This window comes from Ovis canadensis, chromosome 20 (genome assembly GCF_042477335.2).
Source record: "Ovis canadensis isolate MfBH-ARS-UI-01 breed Bighorn chromosome 20, ARS-UI_OviCan_v2, whole genome shotgun sequence".
NCBI classification, from domain to species: domain Eukaryota; kingdom Metazoa; phylum Chordata; class Mammalia; order Artiodactyla; family Bovidae; genus Ovis; species Ovis canadensis.
In genome coordinates this window covers 58,979,214-58,992,484 of record NC_091264.1, presented here as the reverse complement: position 1 = coordinate 58,992,484, position 13,271 = coordinate 58,979,214, and the positions used below count along the sequence as shown (strand labels likewise).

General features: G+C 44.6%; 1 long non-coding RNA gene across 1 annotated transcript; it reads left to right on the top strand.

Moving 5' to 3' along the window:
- Positions 1–3,908: 3,908 nt before the first annotated feature.
- Positions 3,909–12,905, top strand: LOC138425682 (uncharacterized). The gene is made up of 3 exons (XR_011251312.1): positions 3,909–4,042; positions 4,375–4,552; positions 12,136–12,905. It is a non-coding gene; the product is annotated as an uncharacterized lncRNA (long non-coding RNA).
- Positions 12,906–13,271: the final 366 nt, after the last annotated feature.

The window sequence follows — 13,271 nt, the reverse complement described above, 5'->3', positions numbered from 1 at the left end:
GGAGCTGCAATCCACTAAAGAGTGTATAACAACTCACCTGTCAAATCAACGAGTGATGAAAATGGGTAGCGCTGGAGGGTCAGGCCCATATCCAGCCTCCTCAGGGGGCCCAGTCCTTCTGATCGAGGCCCAGCCTGTGGATGGTGTGAGGCTGGTAGTGGCTCCCTGGCATGCCAGGCCTGGGTCTTCCGGAGTCAGGTTGCTTGGGAACGCAGCCCAAAGCAGGTGGTAAACTCCATCTAAGGCTGAATACCAGCATGATACCGAGAGTCAACAAGTACCATAAGAGGAAGTTGCAAAGAAATATCCGCAAGTCCGTACTTCTATCAACCAATCAATCAGTAAAGGAGAAGAGTCTACTCTTCTTTATAGTCATGGGGCACACATATACTCAGTCATGTCTGACTCTTGCGACCCCATGGACTGTAGCCCACCAAGCTCTTCTGTCCATGGAATTTTGCAGGCAAGAATACTGGAGTAGGTTGCCATTTCCTACTCCAGAGGATCTTCCCAACGCAGGGATGGAACCTGCATCTCCTGCAATGGCAGGCAGATTCTTTACCACTGGCACCATCAATTCCAATTAATCAGTATGAAATAAATGAGGTAGACAGAAAACAACCAACTTAGGCAAGTTTAAGAGCCATGGAAGAATGCTGAAATGAGTGGACAAAAGCATGATGAGACACTAAGATGAATATTTACACAGCCTTCAAGTATCTCCCAAGATATTTACTTTCACAAAATAGGCAAATATTTTTGAAGACTATTAATATCCAGTGTTGATGGGTACATAAATGTGAAGTTGAGGACTCAAATAGACTGTTAGTGGAATGAAATCCTCCTATCTTTTGACTCAACAATTTAATTTTTATGAATCTTATCAAAAATACATGTGTACACAAGAAACATGTATAGAAAAGAACATTTGAATTATTCATAACAGCAAAATATTGGAAATGATCTTAATATCCTTTAAAAGAAAGAAGGGTTAAAAATTATAGCACATGCAGACATCAAAACGTTTTCCACTTATTAAAAAGGAATGAGGTAGCATTGATGTACAAACGTGAAAAGATCTTCAAAACATTTCATGGGTAACAAGCAGGATGCATAGCAGTTGATGAGTATAATAGAGAATGGATAGGTAGATAGATTAAAGAGAATTTACATATTTTACCGGTAACTGTCTCACATAATTCTCGATTTGAATTTCTACATTGGGAATATATTCATTTATGACATATGTAGCTAAAAATATACAGTAAAAAAAATAAGCTCCCATATGATTTAGAGCAGCTCTATGTAAATATAGTTATTTTGTCCAACTTTTAAGGTCAGGTTTAAAAGATAAAAAATGGGCCAAAAGTAAAATATTCAACCAAAAATGTGTATTCCTGAGATTAACTTAAGCAATAGATTTTCTGCATAAAGGTTGGGAACATGAATGATTTCCTCCTCCACACAACTCATTGGGCTATAGGTCAGGTAGATTGTTGGAGGGAATATTTTTGCAGTATTATTTCAGAGGATGAGCTAAGGAGGGAGACGTCAGGAATTACCCCAGCTCTAGTTAATAGCCTGGCTGTTCACACTATGTGTTCTGGCGACCTATACAGTCTCACTTGTAAACTTCACTAAATTAAAATGGTAACAGCAAAACAAGCTTACTCATTTAAATACATTTCTTGTACTAATGAAAAGAAAAGTTAGGATGAACAAAACAAGAAAAAAAAGATATAAGATCTGCAAAGCCACATATTATACAAAGCCAGGTATTAAAAAGAAACTGTTGGGTAATATGAAAATTAGAGAGTAAGACTATAAAACCAAAACAAAGTTAGGGGAGATAAGAAGCCATAGGCGAATGATGAATTGAGTCACTCCATTTTAAAAGCATTGTTTCAGTTCTGATGGTGTAAGCAAACCTCTGGAGGAAATATAGAAACAAAACTGCCCAGCCATCAGCCAGTTGTTCAAAGCAGACCCTAGAGGTCATTTTTGATATTTCCCTTCTCTCACTGCCAAATCTAATTCATTGCTACAAGGAAAATAATTCCATCAATTCAACAACCAAAATAGCTTTCAAATCTCCCCACTGTGTCCTACTTCAGGACCACCACCCTGGTGTTACCACTGCTCAGTCTTACCAGGACAACCTCAATGACCTTTTAGCCCCTCTCTTAGCCTGCCCTCCTATCCTCCCAACCCATAGCAACTAGACTAATCCTTTAAAAACTTAAATAGTCCTGTCCCTTCTGCTTAAAACTGCTTACCTACCAGGGCTGCCCTGCTATGACCTTCAAGACAGCAGATACTTGCCAAGCTCCCCTCCCCTACCTGTCCATCTTCACTGTAAGCCTCCCTCCTCATTCTCCAAGCCAGCCTTGCTTCCTTTCTCTCCCTGTGTCCCTCTGCAGGACCATCAAGCTCTTCTTCCCCTGAGTTTTGCCTGATTGATTCTTTCTCATCAGTCAAGTCTCAACCTAGATGATATTTACCAACGGATGTTTCCCTGACCACACAATCTAAAATAACCTTCACCTCCACCATCTTGGCCTCTGATCTTTTTCTCCACGGTGCTTACAGAAGTGTGTAATTATATGTTCACGCAAACATATGCCTCTTTAGTGTATATCTCCCCCACCGTATAGATCCAAAGAGGGCAGGAGCTATGTCTACCTCATTCACTTCTGTATTCCCAGTGCCTCATCTAGCACCTGGCATGCAGTAGGTGTTCAATAAGTGAATACGTAAACAAGTTAGCATAATCAGGTCTAGAAATATGTTGAAGGGACGGCAGTGCCATGCAAGATGAAGATTGATAGTGTGTGTACATGGTCAGTCACTTTCGTCGAGTCTGACTCTGTGCGACCCCCTGGACTGCAGCCCTCCAGGCTCCCCTGTCCATGGGCCTCTCCAGGCAAGAATAGTGGAGTGGGTTGCTGTGCCCTCCTCCAGAGGGAAAGTGAAAAGTGAAGTTGCTCAGTCGCGTGCAACTCTTAGCGACCCCATGGACTACAGCCTACCAGGCTCCTCCATCCATGGGATTTTCCAGGCAAGAGTACTGGAGTGGGGTGCCATTGCCTTAGGGAAGCTTGGTAGAAATAACTATTATTCCTGTGATTTAAAGTTAGAAATGACACAGGAATAGACTCAGCACCCTCTAGAGAATTCAAATGGCTGCCCAGACAAGTGCGTTAGGGATTCAGTGTGGCCGCCATGTCTGTTTCTCACTCATTGGGTTGAGAAATAATTTTGTCATTGCATCCACGGTGATTAACAAGTGACTCATACTGAATAAACTCGTGTCAGATTTCTGTGTACATTACAAAGCCAACTCATTCATTTACAATAAAAAGTATAGCCATCAAGCTAACCTGAGTCTCCATCTTTGTTTAATTCCATCCATCACTCCCCATAGGAGAGAGCCAGGTGGCTAAATTATATCCAAATGATAACTGAAGCTCAGAAAAGATTCCTGGCCACAAATTACTTGTGCTGCAGAGGTACCATCACCATAGTCTTAGGCCTGAATTCCTACAATAGCCTCCTAACCATTCTCTGTATACCCGCCTCTCAAATCTATTAAGCACATAAATGTGTCATTAAAAACAGCCATCTGGTCACCTCACTGCTCTATTCAAAACCCTTCAGAGGTTCTCCATCACATTAGAAGGAAATCCAGCCCCTACTGGGGGTTTACAAGGCTCTGTGTGATCTGGATCCTGCCACCTCTCCAGTCTCATCAACAGCCCCTCTCTTACATTCTGGATGCCCCAGTGCACTCATGCTTGCAGACCGAGAGACCTAATGGTCTGCAAATGGTCAACAGCCAGACCGTGTATAAAAATAGAGCTCTGACCCACAGCCTGCAATAACCAGCCCCGGAAGCCAGCCTGCTATCTAAGTCAGACTGGTGGGAAGTCAAACCACTCTCTCTAACAACTGATCCAGGAAAATAAACAGTAATCCTGCAGTAGTCAGACCCAGGCAACCAAGGCACGTGGATAACTGATAGCCTTTGAGCCTCTGCCAAAATGTAAGTGAGCATGGCTGACTTCCTTGCCAGGGCCAGCTCTGAATAAATGGTCTTTGCTTGTTGTCTTTTGATTGGTCTTTGTTTATTTCCACAAGACCCTTCACTGTGACAAGCTGCTTCCTCCCTCGGATACTTTCTAATACCTCCTTCCTCTGCCTGGAATGCTTCCTCAATCCTTCACGTGGACAGTCCCTTCCTATTTTCTAGATCTCCACTTATGTATTGAAGACACCCTCCCAAATCACTCTTTATACACACCCCTGTCCCAGACTCTCTTTTGATTCCCTTACAGCACTCGCCGTAACTTGCTATCATTTTGCCTGTCTTTTCAGTTTCGTTTCTACCTGTCACCTTCAAGAGGATGAAGCTCTATGAACACAGAGACTCTTTTTCTCCTGTTTTCTCTGCTCCTTGAGGACCTAGGATAAAATCCCCGAAACCCCAGATACTAAAGAAGATGTTGCATGGGTGAATAACTGATTGCACACCTAAAGTGAACACAGGCCCATGGTAAGGAACAACAGTGTGCTGCTGCCGCCGCTGCTGCCGTTTAGCCCACCAGGCTCCTCCGTCCATGGGATTTCCTAGACAAGAACACTGGAGTGGGTTGTCATTTCCTCCTCCAGAGGGTCTTCCTGACCCAGGAATCGAACCCGAATTTCCTGCTTAGCAGGCAGATTCTTTACCACTAAGCTGGGGTCAGATGGGGGAAGCCCAAAACTATGCCTGCTGCTGCTGCTGCTGCTGCCGCTGCTGCTGCTGCTGCTGCTGCTGCTGCTGCTCCTGCTGCTGCTGCTGCTGCTGCGTCGCTTCAGTCATGTCCGACCACCCTCTAAAATAACCAGACGTCACATGAGTCTGTGATGCTGCAAGTTTGCCAATCTGTCTCATGGACCATTTGGGGGGCTGGAAGTTGGCCTCTGTTAGACCTGCCTTGATATGGAATATCCCACTTCAGCACAGTGGCTGAAGGAGGGCCATGGCCCAAGGGGGCATGGCTGTCTCACAAAGTCTATGAACCCTGAACGTCCGAGTTACTTGCCTCTAGCCGTCAAATATTCAGTCCCCCAGGCCTTCCCAGAATCCAACCCACAGAGTCAGCTGCTTCTTGTCAAGTTGCTGGGACAAGGGGAATTTGGTGACTTAACAAACCACCAGCCTTGTCCTCAAAGGTGTCATCAGATTGAATAATCAGCCACAACTTCACTGTAGTCCTGCCTATTGAGGATTTATCAGAAAACTGGCTTCCCTGGTAGCTTAGTCAGTAAAGAATCGGCCAGCAGTTCAGGAGACCAAGGTTCGATCCCTGGTTGGAAAGATCCCCTGGAGAAGGAAATGGCATACCACTCCAGTATTCTTGCCTGGAGAACTCTATGGACAGAGGAGCCTGGCGGGCTACAGTCCATGGGGTTGCAAGAGTCAGACGCAACTTAGTGACTAAACCACCACCATCAGATAAACAGTAATCAACAGGGGAGATAAGGGTGGGGATAGGGACAAGGATTAGAGTGGGGATGAGGAGAGAGGTAGAGATGACAGAGACAGAAAGAGTAGAGACAGAGACGTAGAGATTCAAAGACGTGTATGTAAAGTGGTTTAACTTCAGCAGATGTGGGGACTGGCTAGTCATAAATCTGCAGGAAGGCCTGCTGCTGTGCTCTGCTCAGTCATGTCTGACCCCACGGACTGTAGCCCACCAGGCTCCTTGTACATGTTAATCACATCTACAGAATATCTTCAGAGCAACATCCCATACCAGTGACTGGCCTGACCACTGGGCACCACAGCCTAGCCACAGAGACACAAATTGATCTGCACACCAAGGTTTCAACTTCAACTCCTCATTTTTAAAATAAGAGAATATCTTTCCTCAACTTAAAATTGCCCTAGGCTTGCTCCCACCCTCAGCTTAAATTCCCAGTCCTCTGCTGTGATGGACAGGCCCAGCTGAGTATGATTCAGGCCTGTCTCTCTGGCCTGGTCTCCTGCAGCCCTATCTGTCAATATTCTACAGTCACTCTGTTCTTTCAGCACCTCCGTCACACCAGCCTTTCTCCTGTCTCAGAGTCCTATTCTTCCCTTACCTGCCCTCTGTGGCTCATTCACTCTAGAATTCAGGTCTCTTCTCAATGAAACCTTCTTTGACCACCCTACATATCATTTGGGCTTCCCTCATAGCTCAGTTGGAGAAGGCGATGGCACCCAACTCCAGTACTCTTGCCTGGAAAATCCCATGGATGGAGGAGCCTGGTGGGTTACAGTCCATGGAGTCGCCAAGAGTCCGACACGACTGAGTGACTTCACTTTCACTTTTCACTTCCATGCATTGGAGAAGGAAATGGCAACCCACTCCAGTGTTCTTGTCTGGAGAATCTCAGGGACGGTGGAGCCTGGTGGGCTGCCGTCTATGGGGTCGTGCAGAGTCAGACACAACTGAAGCGACTTAGCAGCAGCAGCAGCAGCATAGCTCAATTGGTAAAGAATCTGCCTGCAATGCAGGAGATCCCAGATCCCTGGGTCAGGAAAATCCCCTGGAGAAGGGATCGACTACCCACTCCAGGATTCTTGGGCTTCCCTTGTGACTCAGCTGGTAAAGAATCTGCCCACAGTGTGAGAGACCTGGGTCTGATCCCTGGGTTGGGAAGGTCCCCTGCAGAAGGGAAAGGCTACCCACTCCAATATTCTGGCCTGGAGAATTCCATGGACTGGATAGTTTATGGGGTCACAAAGAGTCAGACACAACTGAGTGACTTTCACTTTCACTTTCAAAAGCAATCAGCTGTAGGAAATGAAAGAATGGAGTCTATTATCTGATAGGATGGGAAGACTTCAAGGGAACAGGTTTTGTGGTTAAAATCAGGAGTTCATGTTTGCGTATGCTGATTTTAAATCTTTATTAGACATCCAAATAGTGACATCAAATAACCATTGTTGCATCACATCTCTAGAAATATGCTTGTGGGAGCCATCAGCATGTGGAAAGTGAAGCCACAACACTCGATGAGATCAACAAAAGTGTGACTAGGAAGCAGAGGCAAAGCCTAAGCCCCGGGTCACCCGAACAGGAAGAGGTCTGGAGAACAGGAGAAACCGGCAAAGGAGAAGACAGACAGACAGACCGATTAGGAGCATGGAAGGAATAAACAAGACAGTGTGAAGTCCTGGAAAGCAAGTGAGGAGCGCCTGCCAGGATGGAGTGATCTGCACTGTCAAATGCTGCTGAGACATCAAGTCGAAAGACGCCTGGGAACTGACCATCATATTTAGCAATGTGGAGGCCCCAGCTGACCTTCACAGGAGGAGTTTCAGTGGGGTTGTGGTGTAAAAGCCTGAGTGGATGGATAAGAAGGGAACTGGAGGAGAGGAATGGAAGATGGCAAGCAGCAGTAACTCAGGGTTTGGCTGCAAAAGGGAGCAGATAGGACAGTAGATAAGGGAGGAGGTGAAGAGGGGACTTTTGTCAAGCAGGAGGCATTACAGCAGAGTAACCCAGCAGAAGGTGGGAATGATGACGGCGGTGAGAACAGAGGCTTGCTGGAGTAAAATCAAAGGGGATGGGGCTTAGCGCAGGAGAAGACCAGGAGTCTCTGCAGAGGAGTTTGGCCAGATCCTCTATGGCGAAGGGCAGTAACGTAATGCAGAAACATGCTGTCTGTGACACGATGCGATGCTGTAGAAAGCTGGCTGCCTTTACAGGACCATAGTGGGCAGAAGTCAATGTCTTCATGGAATTTGTCCTCCTCTATTGATGTGTTCAGAGGTCTGGTCTATAGGTGACCTTTTCCCTCATGAGAAGGCAAAGGGCACATGTGTTTTCACCTTGAGTCTCCCAGATGGACAGACATCATGGGGTTATTTGAAGCAATCATCTAGTACCATCTCTGGGTTTGGTTTCTATTCTATTTCTATTCCATTTCATCCATTTCATCATTCCATTCATTTCCGTCTGTGGTCTTCATCTCAAATTTTGGTCTTTTTTTGACCCTGCAGAATTGGCACTTGGGTCCCAGTTTCCTGGTTGGATGTTGGTACCCCCCCTCTCACTTTGCATGGTCTCTTCTCCATGGCAACTAGCTGCCGAGAGTTGCAGGCCCACCCCTGGACTCTGGCTTTATTGGCTAATGTACTGGCCTGGATCTCCTCCATCATCCTCAGAAGGAAACAGATACATTCAGTGATAGCTGGGATTTGGTGGTAAAATACAAATTCAGGATAGCCAAGTACATTAGCACCACTGATAAATCCAGAAATATAGCATAATATCAGTTCAATTCAGTTCAGTCACTCAGTCGTGTCCGACTCTTTGCGACCCCATGAATCGCAGCATACCAGGCCTCCCTGTCCATCACCATCTCCCAGAGTTCACTCAGACTCACGTCCATCGAGTCGGTGATGCCATCCAGCCATCTCATCCTCTGTTGTCCCCCTCTCCTCCTGCCCCCAATCCCTCCCAGCATCAGAGTTTTTTCCAATGAGTCAACTCTTCTCATGAGGTGACCAAAGTACTGGAGTTTCAGCTTTAGCATCATTCCTTCCAAAGAAATCCCAGGGTTGATCTCCTTCAGAATGGGCTGGTTGGATCTCCTTGCAGTCCAAGGGACTCTCAAGAGTCTTCTCCAACACCACAGTTCAAACGCATCAATTCTTTGGCGCTCAGCCTTCTTCACAGTCCAACTCTCACATCCATACATGACCACTGGAAAAAGCATAGCCTTGACTAGATGGACCTTAGTTGGCAAAGTAATGTCTCTGCTTTTGAATATGCTATCTAGGTTGGTCATAACTTTTCTTCCAAGGAGTAAGCGTCTTTAAATTTCATGGCTGCAGTCACCATCTGCAGTGATTTTGGAGCCCAAAAATATAAAGTCTGACACTGTTTCCACTGTTTCCCCATCTATTTCCCATGACGTGATGGGACCGGATGCCATGATCTTCGTTTTAGCCCAGCTCATTAATCAATAATAGCTGAAAGCATCTTATTTCTGAAATAAACCACACAGGATGCTGTGGTAGGTGGAATTCCAAGATGCTCCTTCCCTCCTAGTGTAGGTGTCCCCTCGTACCCCCTGGAATGGTGACAATGATGGAATTGACTCTCATGATGAGGTCATGCTCTGTGGCACAGTTGACTTCACAAAGTGTGACTATCAAGGTAGTACTGACCCTTTAAAAGCAGATGGTTTTTCCCAGTTGGTCTCGAAGAGTCAGAGAATCAAAACACAAAGAAAAGTCTTTGGACAAGCTGTTGCTGACTCAAAGGTGGAGGGGTCCATGTCTCAGAACTGCAGGTGGCTACTAGGAGCTGTGTGTGACCCCACAGCTGACAGCCAGCAAGGAAATGGAGACCTTGATGGTACAACCACAAAAAATGAATTCTGTCAGCACCAAGAATGAACCTGGAAGCTGATCGCTTCCCAGAGCTTCTGGGGTCTAGTGGGCACTCACTATAGAGGAGCGACTAATGGTGAGCAAGGAATTTTCTGGGTTCTGTGAAGATGGTAGCAGTGATAAAGATACATCCAGCGTGCTGAAAGCCCACTGTGTTTCAGGTGCTGTGCTAACTACCAGAAATACTAAAGGCAGCAGAACAGTCCTCTTGGCTTATGACTTTGCTGAAGTTTCAACTGTCTTGCTCTGAGAGCCAGCCTTTACAAACTTGAGCATGGTCTTAAATGGTCTCAAAATCTTTAAGGGAGGTATCCTAAGGACTTGTTCCCCTCTAAAAGTGAAAGTAGTCCAACTGGCCTGAATGGGATCAGTGAAAATAAACCAAACGGTTTCCAGTGAATACGACTAGAGAGTTTGGGCAATAAAAGATGATGAAAGTGTTAGACACGTGTAACTTTGTGACCTCAAGAAATGTAGCATACCAGGCTCCTCTGTCCGTGGAATCCTCCAGGCAAGAATACTGGAGTGGGTTGCCATTCCCTTCTCCAGGGGATCTTCCTAACCCAGGGATTGAACCTGGGTCTCCTGCATTGCAGGCAGATTCTTTACCATCTGGACCACTAGGGAAGCCCTTGGGTAGTATCCAAGTTAAAAAAAAAAAAAAAAACACCTCTGTGAGAGTCATGTAAAGAAATCAGGGAAAGAAAATGATTGTAACTGAAAGCTGGAAATGTATCAATATATCCTGTTTGGGCAAAGGCATTAAAAGAGAAGATGGTCTGCCTAGAGCTTAACAACAGGACGTTATAATAGAGATCAATTTGTTCATGCTAATCCAATACAGCCAACTGAAGCAGAGACGCAAGTCATTTGCAGAGATATCAACCACTGAGAGATAAAGATGATTTTTTTCCTGGTCCATATGAAGTCTCTCTTGAAATGATTCTACTTTATAAATTTCTAATTCCATACACATCAGCAACGTTTGATTAATATTTTGACTTTGGTATCAGAAATTGGGGTCTGGATTCCAGACAATTGATTACATTGGAAGTCTCCTTTATATCTTTATCATTTATAAATTAGAGTAACACAAAAGTCAGTTTCAAGGAAGCTGAAAGACCAACTTGGGAAAAATCCTACAAGTTGGTAAAATCTAGGCATAGTCATATCTCAGGGTTCGATCTGAAATGGTAAATTAGATTTTGAAGCTAAGAACCAGAAGCTGGGGAAAGGGGACAATGTCCAGTGTTACCATCTTTTGAGAGATTGTCCAGCCCCTCTCTCCAATATCACTATAACTTTGCCAATTGCAAAAAGCCCTAAGAGAACATTCTTTGAGAGTGGGCATGCTAGTAAATAGGCCATGACTGAAATTAACTTCTCTCTTAGCCACTCTAGCGTTCTAGAGTATCATGAGGAAACTCTAGTATCGGCTTGGAAACTACAAAGAACACAACTCTTGGCCTTTATGCAGGTTGATTTTATCTGATATCTTCTTTTTTACAGTGGTCTTTTTTCTTGGAGAATTGGATTTCCCCATTCCTGAATTTGCAATCAGAAAATTGAATCTATCCCCATGGAACCAAAATCAGTTATCTGTGTTGATTGGCAAAGCCTCTGAATTATGTTTTTCTCCTGTCTTCCTGTGCATACTGGAAGCCTGCTGTTTAGAGGCAGTGTTTATATTAGAAACAACTGCACTTAGGTCTTCGTCAGGGAGTGAAGCTCTCTTACTGGCTGGGGTCTCTCCTTGGGTGTCCAAAATGAAGTGGCATTTTGAGGGACATGGTTTCTAGATAAGGGCTTCCCTGGGGGCTCAGATGGTAAAGAATCTGCCTGCAATGCAGAAGACCAGAGTTCGATCCCTGGTTGGGAAGATCTTCTGTAAAAGGAAATGACAATTCACTCCAGTATTCTTGCCTGGAGAATTCCATGGGCAGAGGAGCCTGGTGGGCTACAATCCATGGAGTCACAAAGAGCTGGACATGATTGAGTGACCAACATTATACACTATATAGATGAAGACACAGAACTGGAGAGGTAAGGCAACTGGCCCAGTGTCACACAGGGAGCAAGTGTTCAAGTCAGCATTCACAGCCAGGCAATCAGAGCTCTGAGCTTCATCCCTGGACCACACTTCTCCCCAAAGTCTGTAACTTGCAAGGTTATAGTGGTCTTCTCTGCCGAATCTCTGTCTTTTTCTTTCCAGACAGGGTGGACATTTCTTGTTAAACTAACGTCCAATTTTGCAATGACTTCTAAGCAGTCATCGTTAGCACCAAGACTTTTACAAGGAAGGTAATCCTCCATGTATCTGAGCTCATGGGCTCCTGACAGCTTCTCTCAGCAGCTCTGCCTGAGACTTTCTCGTTGCCTGAACCATGCCAGCTTGTCCAGCCAGCATGCAAGGCAGCTGGGAGTATTGGGGATCTAACACCCCCAGGGGAAGCCCAGACAGTCAGGGCTGGGAGTAAGGGGGTAAATCACTCCTCCCCCTTCCTTACTACCGTCCCTCCCTCTCACCTTGCCCTCATTTGTACCTTCTGGGATGACTCAGTAAATAACCCCCAATGTCTTTATCTCATCTGTGCTGGGGAAACCGAGACACTTAACAAACATGAAAGTGGGGTTGCAAGCCAGCTGCTACCTAGTTAATGGTTTCTGCTGTTGTTGTTTTTAACCGGAGCATTTCCTCCTACCAGATGTTTGTTGAAGTACCGAGGGATGAACAGCCTTGACAATGGGTCATTGGGCAAATGCGACTCCGGAATAATTCACCAGAGTATGGACGTCCGGGAATCGAAAAGGAACTGGCCAGCCTCCTACCATAAGCCCTGCTAAACAGAACAGACACTATGAAATTTAAAACCACAGACAGCATAATTAAATTGGAACCAAAGCGAATGTGTCATTGTTGGCTCTTTACAGAATAAATGAAATGCAAGGTGAGCAAATCTAAAGGGCAACTCATTTCTTCCCTTTCCGAGGAAGCCACCGTGGGTTTCTGTTCACTGATACTAAGAGCACCATAAGTGGTTCCACAGTGCGTTTCCCACGTGTACTACAACTGAGCTAGACCAAGCCCTTGAGGGGAAATCAAACAGTAAATGTATATTTTAAATGATTTTATTAAAGGAACATTCAGTTCATCAAACCACAATGAACCCATCAGAAAATCATGAAGACATTATTTTGTCGCAGCACTAAAAAGCTGGTTCTAGTCCAAATGATTAATTAGAAGTTAATCATAAACAATCAAGCAAATACCCTGTTGCACATTTATCTTTAACAACCAGTCATATGGAATCCACCCGACAGAAATGTGGTATCCAAAACTTAACACAGGATGAGAGGGACAGTGCTTTCCTGTTTCATGAATCCTGTATATAATCCATGCTAAACACATGAAGTTTGGCTCAAGAAACTCACAAGCAACTCAGCTACTCAAACCAAATACAATAAAGTGATCCTAGAATGATATTTAGTGCTTTCATTTTCTCAATTAAGTTTGTTTCAAGGGGGAAATATGAGCAATGGAACAGACAATAAAAGTTAAAGTAGAGGATGGTTCCAAGTGACAATGAAAGTTACAAAGAAAAAAAAAAGAGTCAAAATTAGATGGAAAATTACCACAGCCTCATTTGCACTGAGAAATTTCATTTCATCTCTTCCTGCCATGACAATTATGAAAGAAAAAGAATGACAGGAAGAATGATATGAAAGAAAAAAGAAAAACAAATGATTCTCTTTCCTTCCATGGAAATAAACAACAAAAACAAAGCTTTGAGAAAGAAGAGAGTTAGGAGTTTCTTAATTTAGTTTGGAATGTTTCCATTGG